Source organism: Sarcophilus harrisii, chromosome 3, assembly GCF_902635505.1.
Source record: "Sarcophilus harrisii chromosome 3, mSarHar1.11, whole genome shotgun sequence".
Classification (NCBI taxonomy): Eukaryota; Metazoa; Chordata; class Mammalia; order Dasyuromorphia; family Dasyuridae; genus Sarcophilus; species Sarcophilus harrisii.
In genome coordinates this window covers 42,795,559-42,810,202 of record NC_045428.1, presented here as the reverse complement: position 1 = coordinate 42,810,202, position 14,644 = coordinate 42,795,559, and positions in this window count along the sequence as shown.

Here is a 14,644-nt window from a genome sequence, read left to right as displayed (position 1 = left end):
CCAAGCCTCTCTGTATTCATCCTGCTGGTCATTTCTTTTTTTATTTTTTATTTTTTTATTTTTTTATTTAATAGCCTTTAATTTACAGGATATATACATGGGTAACTTTACAGCATTAACAATTGCCAAACCTCTTGTTCCAATTTTTCACTCTCTTACCCCCCACCCTCCCTAAATGGCAGGATGACCAGTAGATGTTAAATATATTAAAATATAACTTAGATACACAATAAGTATACATGACCAAAACATTATTTTGCTGTACAAAAAGAATCAGACTCTGAATTATTGTACAATTAGCTTGTGAAGGAAATCAAAGATGCAGGTGTGCATAAATATAGGGACTGGGAATTCAATGTAATGGTTTTTAGTCATCTCCCAGAGTTCTTTTTGTGGGTATAATTAGTTCAGTTCATTACTGCTCCATTAGAAATGATTTGGTTGATCTTGTTGCTGAGGATGGCCTGATCCATCAGGACTAGTCATCATCTAGTATTGTTGTTGAAGTATATAATGATCTCCTGGTCCTGCTCATTTCACTTAGCATCAGTTCGTGTAAGTCTCTCCAGGCCTTTCTGAAATCATCCTGTTGGTCATTTCTTACAAAACAGTAATATTCCATAATTTTCATATACCACAATTTATTCCTGCTGGTCATTTCTTACAGAACAATAATATTCCATAACCAATTGATGGGCATGGGTGAAAGTATTGTTAATGTGGATTTGCAGAATAGAGGGGTTCTGGAAAAAAGAGAAGAGACCTGATTTTTGCATATTTTGAAATGTAGCTAAAATACAGCAGAATGAAAAAAATGAAGTGCCACCAACATGGTATCATAAGATATAGATTTGGTTTGGAGGACTTGGTTTACAAAGATGTTCAGTCTGATTCATAATCACATCGACTTATATGCTGTCCCTTCAGTTTTCTTGGCAAAGATACTGGAATACGTTGCTATTTTCTTCTCCAGTGAATTAAGGTGAACAGAAATTAAGGATTTGTCCAAGATCACACAGTAAGTGCCTGAGGTCACATTTGAACTTCTCGACTTCAAGCCCAGTGTTTAATTCACTGAAGAACTAACTCAACTATCTGACACTCTTCCATTTACTAGTGTGACTTTAGGCAAGTCACTCTCTTAACCTCATTTCCCTCATCTGTAATGAAGGAAGTCCTTCATTTGTAAGGGCTTTCCAAGCTATTGACTTCAAATTGAGAGAATACTATTTTCCTACTTTGAAAACAAAGTATCTTGACATTATAAAAAGATGACACCAAATTGTTTCAATGTATCCAACATTTAAGGTTGTATGTCTACTTGCCTCTGGTACTCCCTCCTCCTTTAATGATTATGTAACTTGCAATCCTAGCGTTGCCTTAAAATTTATGACAATTTTACAGATTTGTTGAAACTTTGTCTTTATCTCAAGGTTTTCAAGACATTTCAGTCTTATGATCCATTTATTTATTTTGCTTTGAGTTTTTCTGTGTAGATTATTTTCAGACAGCACAGATCTTTTGTGCTATATATACTTTGATTCCTCTAAAAGGTTGCAGAAATGTTTTGAAACATGGTATAATTTCTATTATATTCTCCTCAGAATTTGAAATCCCACTCATATTTTCTTTTTTTTTTTTTTAGCTATTGATGAAGAAAGTAGTGGTGGCATTTAAAAATTACTGTTCCAGATCTCAGACATACTAATAAGTTGTTTTAAAGTACTACATAGTTGAATTAAGATTTGAGAAATATTTATTAAAGTATTTTAAATGAACAGCTTAAAAACAATTTTAATCAGTTTGTTCGTATTGACAGAATTTTTATGCTTTCTGTTTTCATTAATAAGTATCCTCTTAAGGCAATTCTTTGGTTATTCTTTTTTACAGTTAGAGATTGATTTTCTTTCACATCATGGTGCATTATATATTTTCTTTATTTAAAAAAAAAGAGGATACTTGCTGGTTTCCTGTGGCTTTTGCTATATCCTATCCTAGACACTTTCAAATTTAGAAGGTAGAGATAGAACATTGACTTGCAACTTGTCTTAACTAAGGTTATCAAATATTTATTATGAAAAGCATAAATAATGACTACTTTGTATTTCTTGGGGAACCTCAGGACTAGAAAAATAACAGGAATATCTGGGCTGCATGTCAAAAAAGAAATGCATGCTTTTAATAATACAGATCACCGTGATGATTTAATAAATCCAACAGTTCTCAAAGGATGACATTAGTACCTTTGAGGATCCTGAGACCCTGTCAAGGAATCCAAGTGTTCAAAACGATTTTCATAATACTAACATGTTTTAATTTTTTTTTATCAATAGTCCTTTATTGTTCCAAATGTAAAAAATAATTTTCAACATTCATTTTTGTAAGATTTTGTGTTTGAAATTTTTTTCTCCCTCCTTCCATTACCTCCCCCCCAAGGCAATTTATAGATTACATATGAATAAGCCTTTTAAACATATTTTTACATCTGTTATGTTGTGCAAGAAAAAAACAGACCCAAAGGGAAAAAAGCTGTGAGAAGGAAAAAGCAAACAAAAAGATGTTTTAATTTTTAATATGGTAAATATTAATAGCTATAACCCACATAAACAAAAGCTCTTTGAAGAGGGGTCCTCAGGATTATTTTTTAAGAATATAAAGGAGTCCTAATACCAAAAAGTTTGAGAATCACTGACCTAGTCAATAAGATTGAAGTTAGATCTAAAAAAAAAAAAAATGGAGACTGAAACCAATCATCCTTTGGAATGGAGCCATGATTCCCTATTCTCTATTTGATGAAAACCACAATATTTTACATTCTTTTTAGTATCTAAGTTAATATGAGTTCCTTCTAAAAGTTAGGGAATCATTTAATATGTGTGCATCTATATTAAGTTACTATTGTTAATTAAAACGGACAGCAAGCTTGACCAACATTAACACTGAAACCAAAAGTTGACAGTGATGATGATTGTACTTAGACTAAGATCTAAATTCAACTATTGGGAATATACTTACCCCAAATGACAATTCTGTTCAACAAATATTAACTCCCTGGGATAAGGCACTGGATAGGTCCTAGGGACCAGAAACACAATGGTTCCTGCCTTCAAGGAGCTTATATTTCTAAGATGTGAAAGGAATACAACAGGAGCATAAGTTAGGAATGAAGATCAAACTTGTGATCTTATTGGCATGAAGAAACTATCAGCACAAATTAGCACCTTCTCTGCAAAATACACATAGGCTTTGAAAATTACTACAGCATTGAGACATTAGGTGACTAGCCCCAGATAGCTAGTATGTGTCAGAGACCTTAAACCTAATGCTTTTGGGTAAACCCTGTAACCACTACATGCCGCCTATAAAATCATATATGATAACTTTAGGAGGTATATAACTATCAACCAATGGCATGAGAAAGTCTTATATGGGAGGTGGCATCTAATCTGTGCTTTGAAGGGAGTCAGTCAATATTTATTAAACACTATGTGCTAAGTGGTATGGAGGTGGCACAACGGATAGAGCACTGGGACTGAGGTAAGAAAGACCAGAGTTCAAATATGAACTCAGATAGATGCTTTCTAGCTATGTGATCCGGGGCAAGTCACAACATAGCAAAACATGTGCTAAATACTGTGGATTTTAAAATTCTTTAAAATTGAATTCTGCTTTGCTATGACTGAAAGAGGAGATGTAAAGGGGAGGGCCTATTTTTAAAAAAATCAACTTTAATCAGAACTGAATTTGGATTCATCAGAACTAAGATGAATAGACAATTGGTCTAAATATCTAATTCTGCAGTGCTCTAGAACACTGTGGGTTAATATAATGGCCTTGGAACAAGGCAAAAATTTCAATAATCAAATGGAAATGCAATTATATTTCATATATTTCTCTTAAGCAGGAAAGTAAACTCATACATTTCTGGAAGATGACAAAAGGCAAGCATTAAAAGAAGTGCTTAAAAATTGTTAGCCAAGACGCATTATCCTCTAACCAGCCTGATTTCCTGATAATATTCTTTCTCTTTTCTTTCACCTCTTAGAACCTCTGACTTGATTCAAGTTTCAAACCAGTCTATCAGCCTTCTGCCTAGCTATGAGAGCTTTCCTCTTCACAATACTTTCCCACATATTCACTGAATTCTTATCTACCTATTCATGTACATATTCTCTTCCCTATTAAGTTAAAGCGATATAAGGACACTCTCAAGGTCTCTCTTAAGAATTTTAGAAGTTGTTTGTATAACATGGGAGACACTGGCAAAGGCCTGCCCAGCATGATGTGCCCTCCTTGGGGAAGGTGCTGTGCAGAATTGAATTAGTTTAGAAGAAACTTGGGATGCTCCAAGTTAGAGAATATACCCCAAATGTTCATGGAGACTATTTGTGTCTGACTATGGTAGAGCATTCTGAGCTTGTATCGGTTTGATCAGCCACAGCTAGACACATTAACTCAACTCTAACATGATGAAGTTGTTTTGGTCTTTTTTGAGAATGAAGGACAACAATTAACCAACCAACTCTCCCCAATTAGAGTTTTTACTCCTTGAGGGCAGGTACTGTTTTTGCTTTTGGTCTCCTTGGTTTAGGAGCCCTCGAGGCGGGTTAGGGAGCACTTAATTAGAGCTGCTGAATTAATTTATTGAAGTTTCCTATTATAAGGTTTGCCCTTAGGGAACTGCTTTCACCCATTGAGGTCAGTAAGGAGCCATTTAATGTATCACTGCTGTAATGTCCAAGCCACAAAGAGCTGCTTCTGGAGCATTAGGGCAGCCGCACAAAATACTATCTTGGACTAAAAGGGTTAATGTACCTTCTTAAGGGAAAATCTATCATTCTGTTTATGTACTAGAGACTACAAGGCTCAGCATCTTTGGTTTAGTGGGTGAAAAAAATGAATCTGGAATCAAATCAGTTCTCTTCCTTGGTCTCCTACACACATCATTTGATAGTGTATACTGCCTCCTCATCTTGGATAATAAAAACATTTAGCATTTGTATAGTGGCTTAAGATTTGCAAAGCATTTTACAAATATTTCATTAGATTCTTAGAATATCCCTGAGAAGTATTGTCCTCATTTTGCAGATGAGGAAACTGAGGCAAACAAATTACATAACTTGTCCAGGGCCATGCAGATGCTAATTATCAAAAGCTGGATTCAGATTTGGGTCTTCCTCACTTCAGATCCAGAAGTTTATCCACTTTGTTGCCTAGATTCCTCTCTGGGTGTGTACTGGGTTCTCCTGTCAGACTTCTTGGTTTCCTTTGTTGAATCAGCATGACATTTTCCCCCACAAGTATGACCCCAACACTCCTGGCCCTATTTCTCTCTTCCCCTATTCTTTCTCTTAGTTACTTTATGATTTCACTTATATCTGTGGAAACTTCAAACTTACACATCCAATCCCACTCTCTCTCTCTCCTGAACTCCAGTCCTGCATCGTCAACTGGTGACTGGATATACTAGAGACATCTCAAAAACGTGTTCAAAATTGAACTCATCTTCCTTGCCCGGAAGCTACCATTCTTCTGAAATTCCATTTGATTTGAGGGTACCATCTATGGTCATCTAGGTGCCTGAATTTAGTCATCTCTAGCTTTTCTTTCTCATACCACATGCCCAATTAGTTGTCAAACTTTGTCCATTTTAGCACTTCTTGGTCTCCTTCTCAGTATTCACACAACCACTCTCTGAATTCCCATCCTTATCACTTCTTGACTGGAGTATTTAAACAGCCTCCAAATCAGTATCCCTGCCACAAATTTCTCCCCCCTACAATCAGTCTCCCACATGATTGCCAAAGTGATAGTCTAAAACTCAGTTTTGACCATTTCCTTTTTATGCACAATAAATTCCAGTGGCTTCCTAGCCCCACTAGAATTAAATACAAAATCTTATGTACTTCACTGTCTGACTCCTGACCTTTTCAGAACTATCTTACATTTCTCCATTTCACCCAATCTTCAGTCCTTCCAAATTAGTTTTTGTGTAATTCTTCATGCATGCCATTCAATGTCCCATCTCCATTCCTTTACCTCATGTGACCTCTGTGATTGAAGGGCACTCCTTTCTCACCTTTGCAAAGCTCTTAGCATCTCTAGTTTCTTTCAAAACTAAGCTCAAGGACCTACCCATGTGAGCTATTTCCTGATCCCATTAGCTACTAGTGCCCTCCAATTACATTTTATCTATTGCATATTATCTCCCTCAATAGAACACAAGAGGGCAATTAGATGACCCAGTAGTTAGACTTGAGTTCAGATATAGCCTCAGATGTTTACTAGCTATATGACCCTAGGCAAGTCACTTAACCCTATTTGGGGTGTGTGTGTGTGTGTGTGTGTGTGTGTAGTGTTTCTCCTTATAGAATATAAAATGGCAGGTAGACATAGGTAGCACAGCCACATACTTGAGTTTAAATCCAGCTTCAGATACATGACCCTAGACAAGTCATTTAACTCTGTTTATCTCAATTTCCTCACCTTTAAAATGAGTGGAGAAGGTAATGGCAACCCATTCAAGTATCTTTGCCAAGAAAACTCCAAATGAGAAGATGAAGGGTAAGACAAAATTGAAATGACTGAACAAAAACAATAGTGAATGTAAACTTCTCAAGGGCAGGAACTATTTCTTTTTGGTTTTATCTCCAATGCTTAGAGATAATAGGCATTCAATAAAAGTTTGTTGATTTATTACTATCCAAAAAATTAGATTTTTAGAGAAGTCAAGTTGTGTATTTCTAAATAAAAGAGAGCAAAAAACAAAACAAAAAACCCCCCAACTTTTATCATTCTAGTTAGCTTGTGTATTAATTGGGAGACATGCTGTCTCTTCCATTAGAACATGAACTTCTTGAGGGAAAGAGAGTGTGTTATTTTCTCCTCCGGATAACTCCAGCACATTTCACACTGCCTAGCACACAATAAGCATTTTAAATGCTTACTGACTGTGTGAGATAAGCACATGATTTGCATAAACTCTATGAAGTCACTAAAACAGATAATTTCCATTTTTTCTCTATCCCAGTAATACAAAAAAGTTTCTTTCCATTAGTGTTTTTTCTCCTCAGCAAAAAAAAAAAAAAAAAGAAAAATATGTGGAAGGATTTTCCCTTTCTTTTCTAATAAACTTCAAGGGTTCACTTCAAGGGCACATTGCTTCTGAGTCTACAAGCACTGATTATACTAAATTTGGTACAAAAATGTAAGAATATACATGTTCTAGATATAGTGATTATACTAAATGTAGATGTTTTTAAAACAAAGTTTTCTATTTAAAAGTCATCATAAAAGATTCTTAGTATCCCTAATTTCCTTCAAGGCATATTCAGCCCAAATGCTACCTTTTAAACCTGGTCTTTCTTAATGTTGCCAATTTTTGCTATTCTCCCTCAACTCAAATTGCCTGTTATTTACTTATCAGTGGTTTTCCCAAAAGAATGTAAGCACTCTGAGGGCAGGAACTGGATTGATTAGTTGGTGGGTTTTTTGTTGTGGTGGTGGTGGTGGTGGTCTTTTGGATTCAAGATCTTATTAAATTTCAAACACATAAGGGTTATTTTGTGATTGTTTGTTGAATTGAATTTAAAAATAATTTCCAAATGATTATGTTAAATATGTTAAGAAGTTATCTAGCATATAGTTCATAGAAAATTTTGTGGACTTAATCCACGTCTAAATTTTTTTTTATCATATTAAACATAGATCTATGTTTATATATGTACAAATATAGAAGAGAAAAAAATCAGGGCAGAAACCTTAAACTAGTTTTTCAAACTGGGAGTGGGATGGGAGTGCGTCCTCCTAGGATAATATCTGATATAAGAAATGTTGGCACTAGTTACAGTGATTACTGTAATTAAGTAGACAATTAGGTGATGAAATAGAACATTGGATCTGGAATCAGGAGTTCAAATCCAACTTTAGACATTTACTAACTGTATTACCCTGGACAAGTCATTTAAGTTCTGCTGCCTCATTTTCCTCACCTGTAAATTAGGCATAATAGTACTCTTCCCTTCCAGGATTGTTGTGAGAATCACATGAGACAATAATTGTAAAGCACTTAACACAGTGTCTGGCACATAGTAACTACTATATACACATTAGCTATTATATTAATTATTACTTCTTTGTGTTTCAGTTCTCTCAACTACAAAGTGAGGATTATAACAGCTTCTGCCTTGCAGGATTGCCATCAGCATCAAATGAAACATTTGTCAAATATTTAGCACAGTGCTTGGAACATCGTAGCATCATAACAATAACAATAATAATAATAATAATAACTAACATTTATATAGGGCTTTCTATATCTTCCCCTTCTCTTCACATATGGTCAAAATGCTATTCAGCAAATAATATACAGAGCAACTTCAAATGATTCCACAAGTAGATAATACAATGGGTAAGAGAATTATCTCTTTCTGAAAATCTTTAAAATCACCTGAGGAACTATAATCTTCTTTTTCAATGTGAATGGTAAAACAACAGTTTTAAAGAGGCTCATTTGATTGCATCTGAATGAATGGATGGATGAATGAAGGAAAAAACCTCTCATCTCTACCAGATACTATAAAAACAAAAGGCAAGACATAGTCTGTTTTCAGGGGATTTTTATTCTAACAGGGGAGTTAAATGTAGGAAAATCGTAGCTAGAGAGGCCTGTTTTGGTCTCGAAAGTCAGTCTAGACTGGGCAATTGATTGAAACATCCTTTTCAGGAATGGGAGTGTTGATTTGATTACTGTCTCCAGAGTTAGAGGTGGAAAGCAGGAGCTGGGAATGGGACACTGCAGGAAGAGATCCATACAAGGTATGGTGTAGCATGATGATAGCCAGAGAGTGTTATAGTAGATCTGGGTCAGGCTAGATATGGAAAACTCTCAGTAATCAAAAGCCCAGAGATCCAGTGCCAGAACTACAATATGGAGCAGGAAGCCTAGGCTAGAGCTAGGATCCAGGAGACATAGCATAAAAGTGATCTAGTGGGTCTAGCTTGGCCAAAATATGGAGAATTTTCACCAGTAAAGTGAAAAGTTTATATGTATACTATATTGTTGAAAAAGAAGATTAGGTTAGAGAAGACTGGTTATTACTCAAACTGATCTTAATTATGAAAAAGCTATGGTAAATTTGCAAAAATATTTTTGATATGCTTCCCAATTTAAAAACTCATGCCTTGCAAAAAAGTATTTATTTTCTTTTTCATTAGAAGAAAGTTAATATCTATTTATAAATCAGTCAGCTAATCTACAGAAAAAATTTCTTTTTTTATTCTAAAGACCTAAGTCTAAATATGAATGGATAAGGAATCCATTTGCCATGTATAATTGTGATCGATATATTTGCTCTTACTACATTTGAATAAGAAGAGTTAATTGGCATGTCTTGAAATAGTTGGTTAAAAGAAGCTTTTGAACCCCAAAATCTCATTAGGGTTTGGTTCTAAGTAATTAAAAGAATTCTCTGATTTATCAAATAATACAATACAACTTATTATTACCATATATATCATCTGTATAAAACAAGCTTATTTTTATTGTTGTTGTATACCTGAAAGATGACATATTGATATTGATTCGTGCTCAAAGAGGAATTAAGGAAAGTAATGTCATCAGTGACGCTGCATTTAGTGAAGTAATGCTGAAAAACAAGTCCACTCAATGTATTGATATGAATATTATTATGGTTATTATTTTGTAAGCTAAAGATTTTAAAATTGAAAAAAGGATATATCAGTAAACATGTTTATGTTACTTTATTGCATGCTCAATATTGGTTGATATTATAACAAAATTCTTCATTTTATTTGACTAACATAACAACCAACAAAATTACCAATTGTTTTGTGAGATGTGAGGAGTCACAAAAATTTTTTTAAGGGAGATATTATTCTATCATGTTTGGACATCACTGATTAAACCAATACATGAATGAATGATAAGATATTTCTTTCAATTATGAGTCAAAGGTCAGCAAATTTAAGGGGCAAATAAAGAATGAAGCTAACGTACATAACTAGGGTGGGGACTGGGAAGCTCAACTGCTAGAAATCTAAAGGTCATCTCCATTACTTTAATATAAAGGCCTGGATGCTAATCTTTTTTTTTTTTTTTTTTTTTTTTTTTTTTTAAGTTTAGATATAGCTTCTGCTGCTATTCAACTTTCAAAAATGTTTTGCCTGCTTGTTTGGACAAACTCTGTTGCATCATATCTTCCGAGCAAGGATTTAAATTTTCTTGTCTAAAGTTTAACAAGAGCATCTACTATGGCTGTAGTACTGCATTTCAGGTTATAATGGACAATGAGGGGGGAAATGAAAAAAGTAAAAATGAGATCTTTGCTTTCCAAGATATTTACAGGCTTTGGGGTGACAAGTGACAATATTAGATGTCTGTCATTAAATGCCCTTATTGAGATACAAATCAGAGATGCTGGAAAAGCCAAAAAATATTGGTGGGGCTGTGGGTTGGGAGAAGACTAAGAGAGTTAGGATCTTCAAAAAGGAACAGTGAACTGGGCTTATATCCCAAAGAGAGCTTAAAGAAGGGAAAGGGACCTGTATGTACCAAAATGTTTGTGGCAGTCCTGTTTGTAGTGGCTAGAAATTGGAAAATGAATAGATGCCCTATTTATCTATTGATGAATTGGAGAATGGCTGAATAAATTGTGGTATATTAATGTTATAGAATATTATTGTTCTGTAAGAAATGACCAGCAAGATGAGTACAGAGAGGCTTGAAAAGACATGAACTGATGCTGAGTGAAATGAGCAGAACCAGGAGATCATTATATACTTCAATGATACTATATGAGGATGTATTCTGATGGGAGTGGATTTCTTTAAAAAGAGAAGATCTAATTCAGTTTCAATTGATCAATGATGGACAGAATCAGCTACACCCAGAGAAGGAACACTGGAAAATGAATATGGACTACTTGCATTTTTGTTTTTCTTCCCAGGTTGTTTTTACCTTCTGAATCCAATTCTTCTTGTACAACAAGAGAACTGTTCGGTTCTGCACACTTATATTGCATCTAGGATATACTTTAACATGTTTAACATGTATAGGACTGCTTGCCATCTGGGGGAGGGGATAGAGAGAGGGAGGGGAAAAATCGGAACAGAAGTGAGTGTAAGGAATAATGTTGTAAAAAATTACCCATGCATATGTTCTGTCAATAAAAAGATATAATTAAAAAAAAAAAAAAGGAACAGTGAGAGATGGATGTATGGAGAAAATATGGAGAAGCACTCCTTTGGAGCACACAAGTTCCCTGAAGGGGTTTTCCTTTAAGGAAATTTTCTCTTAGGGAACTGAGTCTGAGTGTGTGTGTGTGTGTGTGTGTGTGTGTGTGTGTGTGTGTTTGTGTGAAGGTGGGTGCATGGGCTCAAATGCATGCATGCATGCAGGCACATCCAGCACTGAACTGCCTTCTATCTAATCTCCCCAGTTTTGCACTCTTCCCAAGGATGTATTCCAGGTGTGTGATCTAATCATATACATATTGATATGCCAACTAGGACAGGGAGGACCTCTTATCAAGGAGACCTATCAATGACCAAACCAAATTCCAATCACTAGATGTTCTAAGGGCTTTTGCACTTTGTCTAGGGAGATACCATCAGGATTAGATCAAAGTGCTTAAATGGGTGGAGGCAAGGCACACCTTGTTTATGCATTTTTATGGCAATACTTCATGATTGCATCTCCATAGAAACTTTTGCCATTAATAAAGATAGCTACCCCCTTTCATATCCTTCCCCCCATTCATGATTTTCCTTGGTCAAAAATTTTGATCACATGATGACAAATTTCTGGAGATGAAATTTACCAATTTTAGGCTACATCTGCATAGAAACTAGAGCTGAGGAGAAGTAATGTGGTACAAGACAAAGAATGCTGAACTTGGGTCACCAGAATTCTTGGTTTAAATCCCCTCTCTGAATCTTGTGTAATCTCTGGAGCTTCAGTTTCTTCTTCTGAAAAATGGGATTAATGATCCCCATAAGTCTCCACTTCATAGGTTTCAAAGAAAATAATGTATCTTTGCAGACTTAAAGCAATATATTTGGCTTATTTGCACAAATGTTTATTAAAGAACAATGGGGATATAAAGATAACATTATATAATCCTACCTTCAAGGAGTTTACAGTCTCTTAAGAGGACATAACATGAACACAAAGTCATACTTTCCGAAAATAATATAAAACATGTTTCTTCTTAGCAGAGAGAATATTTCTATAGAAGGAAGAAAGAACCAAGGAATGTGTCCTTTTGGAAGTGTAATCTACCTTGTACTTTGAACAAGATTATGGATTCTATGAATCACAAGTGAGGACAGAAAGTATTCCAGACGTGGCAGCCACTTGTGCAAAGATATGAAGGGAGGAATTGGAATTCCATGGGTGAAAACCAGCTAGAAAGGCAATTAGCTAAAATTTAGAATGAACACATGAAAGAGAGTAAGAGGGAATGATTGGAAAGACAGGTGAAGCCAGATTGTGAAGGGCTTGAAATGCCGGATTGATGATTTTGTATTTTACCCAAAAAATAATAGTAATTTCTAATTATTTGTCCTTGGCTGATAATTTTCCCTCTTCAAGTGTTAGTTTCCTAATTTTTCAAATGGGTAGAATAATATTTAAATGACTGTAACAATACTGTGTGCCTCAATCTCTCTTATTAGGCATAAACCCAAGGGACTGAAGTGACTTTCTCTAATTCTATCAATTAAAGCTCCATTAAGTGTATTTCCACTACTGTTAGTGACCAGTTCTACTTTGTTTTAACAAATGAATATTTAAGAGAAGAAAATGGCAAAGCACTCCTGTATCTGAAGTGATACTTTCAAGTATTCCTGATGAAAAGCCCAGAGCCAAAGAGAAAATTTGACTTTCAAGTACAAGATTCAAGAGAAGCATAAAAAGATAAACAGAAAAGAGAAATCATAAAGGATTCAATAAGATTAATGAATTTGCATTCCTATATGGGAAGATGACCCAAATGGGGTCACAAAAGAGTCGGACATGACTGAAATGACTGAAAAACAAAATTTTATTAAGAAGATACAACAAGAACTGAGATTATAGACATTTCTTCCCAATACCCAGAGGTGCACTCTTGTGGTAACCTTGATCTCTAGGGAGAGTAGCCTCAAAAGTGGAAGTAGTACTAAATGATAAATATGGAAGTGTTTGCATGATTACACATATATAACCTATATGAGTTAGGTAACCATCTCAAGGAGGAAAGGATAGAATTTGGAATTCAGAACTTTTTAAAAAAAAGAGCATTAACTGTTTTTACATGCAGATAATATTTTAAAACAATTAAATGAATAATAAATTTATTTTTTTTTGTAATTCTTTTTTGTAGTTAGTTCTGAGTATGGATCCCAGTATTTAGTTTTCATCATTTTCCAATAAATATTATTAAAGCACCTACTATGTGTCAGAAACTCTACTAGAAACTAGGGAGGGTTACAGTGACATTGAGTCCCTGCCCTCCAGAAGATTACATTCTTTGTGGAAAAACAACACCTACATACATAAGTAAATACTAACTAATTTGGATCAACAAGAAAGGCTTTCATGTACGTGGCAGTGCTTGAATCTTGAAAGCTAGGAAGTTAAAAAGGCAGAGGTGAGGAGGGAATGATCCAGGAATGAGGAACAGCTAAAATGGCATGTACAGAAGAACAGCAAGTAGACCAGTTTGGCTGGAATATATTGTGTTTGTGAGAAGGAGAAATATGGATTAAGTAGAAAAGGGATGGTTGGGATCAAATTCCAAAGGACTTTAAAGACCAAACGGGGATAGAATGGAGAAGGGGGTTGTACCTTGTGTTAGATTCCAAAGGGAGGCATTGGAGCTCATTGAATAGGGGATGATATAGTCGGAATGTGTTGTAAGATTCTGTTTATCAGCTATGTGGGGCATAACTTGGAGAGCCTGGAAATCTGAGGCCAGGGGATCAGTTAGAGGACTATCTGAAACAATTCAGGTAAGGGGTGATAAGGGCATAAACTAGAGTAGTAACTATATGGATGGAGAGGGGAAGAATGTGAAAGACATTGCGGAAGTAGGTTCAGCAAAACTTAGCAACTGATTGAAAATATCTGGTGAGTGAAAGAGATAATTGAGGTTTCAAGCCTGATTGACATGAAAGATAGTGATGTACTCAGCCTATGATAAAAACTGAGGCTCAGAAAGGTTGTGATTTGCCCAAAGTCACACAAATACTAAATAGTCAGGTTTTGAATACAGGGTCTCCTGACTCCAAATCCTGTTTTATTTCTATTATAGCAAAGTTTCTTCTCATAATAATAATATGGGTAATAAACCATTCATTTTTAGTTCATATCCCCAGTGTGTCTTCCCCCAAGAGCTTGATACTCTTGGTATTTGAATTGGCCAATTGGGTTTGGGCAATTTGAAGATTATCAGGCTAGAAATACAGAGAGGGAAATTTGTGTGTATGGGAACATCTGGTCAAACTTTTGGGGAGATTTGGGTGAGAATATACCTTCTCTTTTCCACTGCTTATTCATGCTTCTATTGTAGAGTCATCAAACTTCAGATCTGGAAGTAAGCTTAGAGTTCATCAAATCACTAGATTGACTATATTGTGAAAT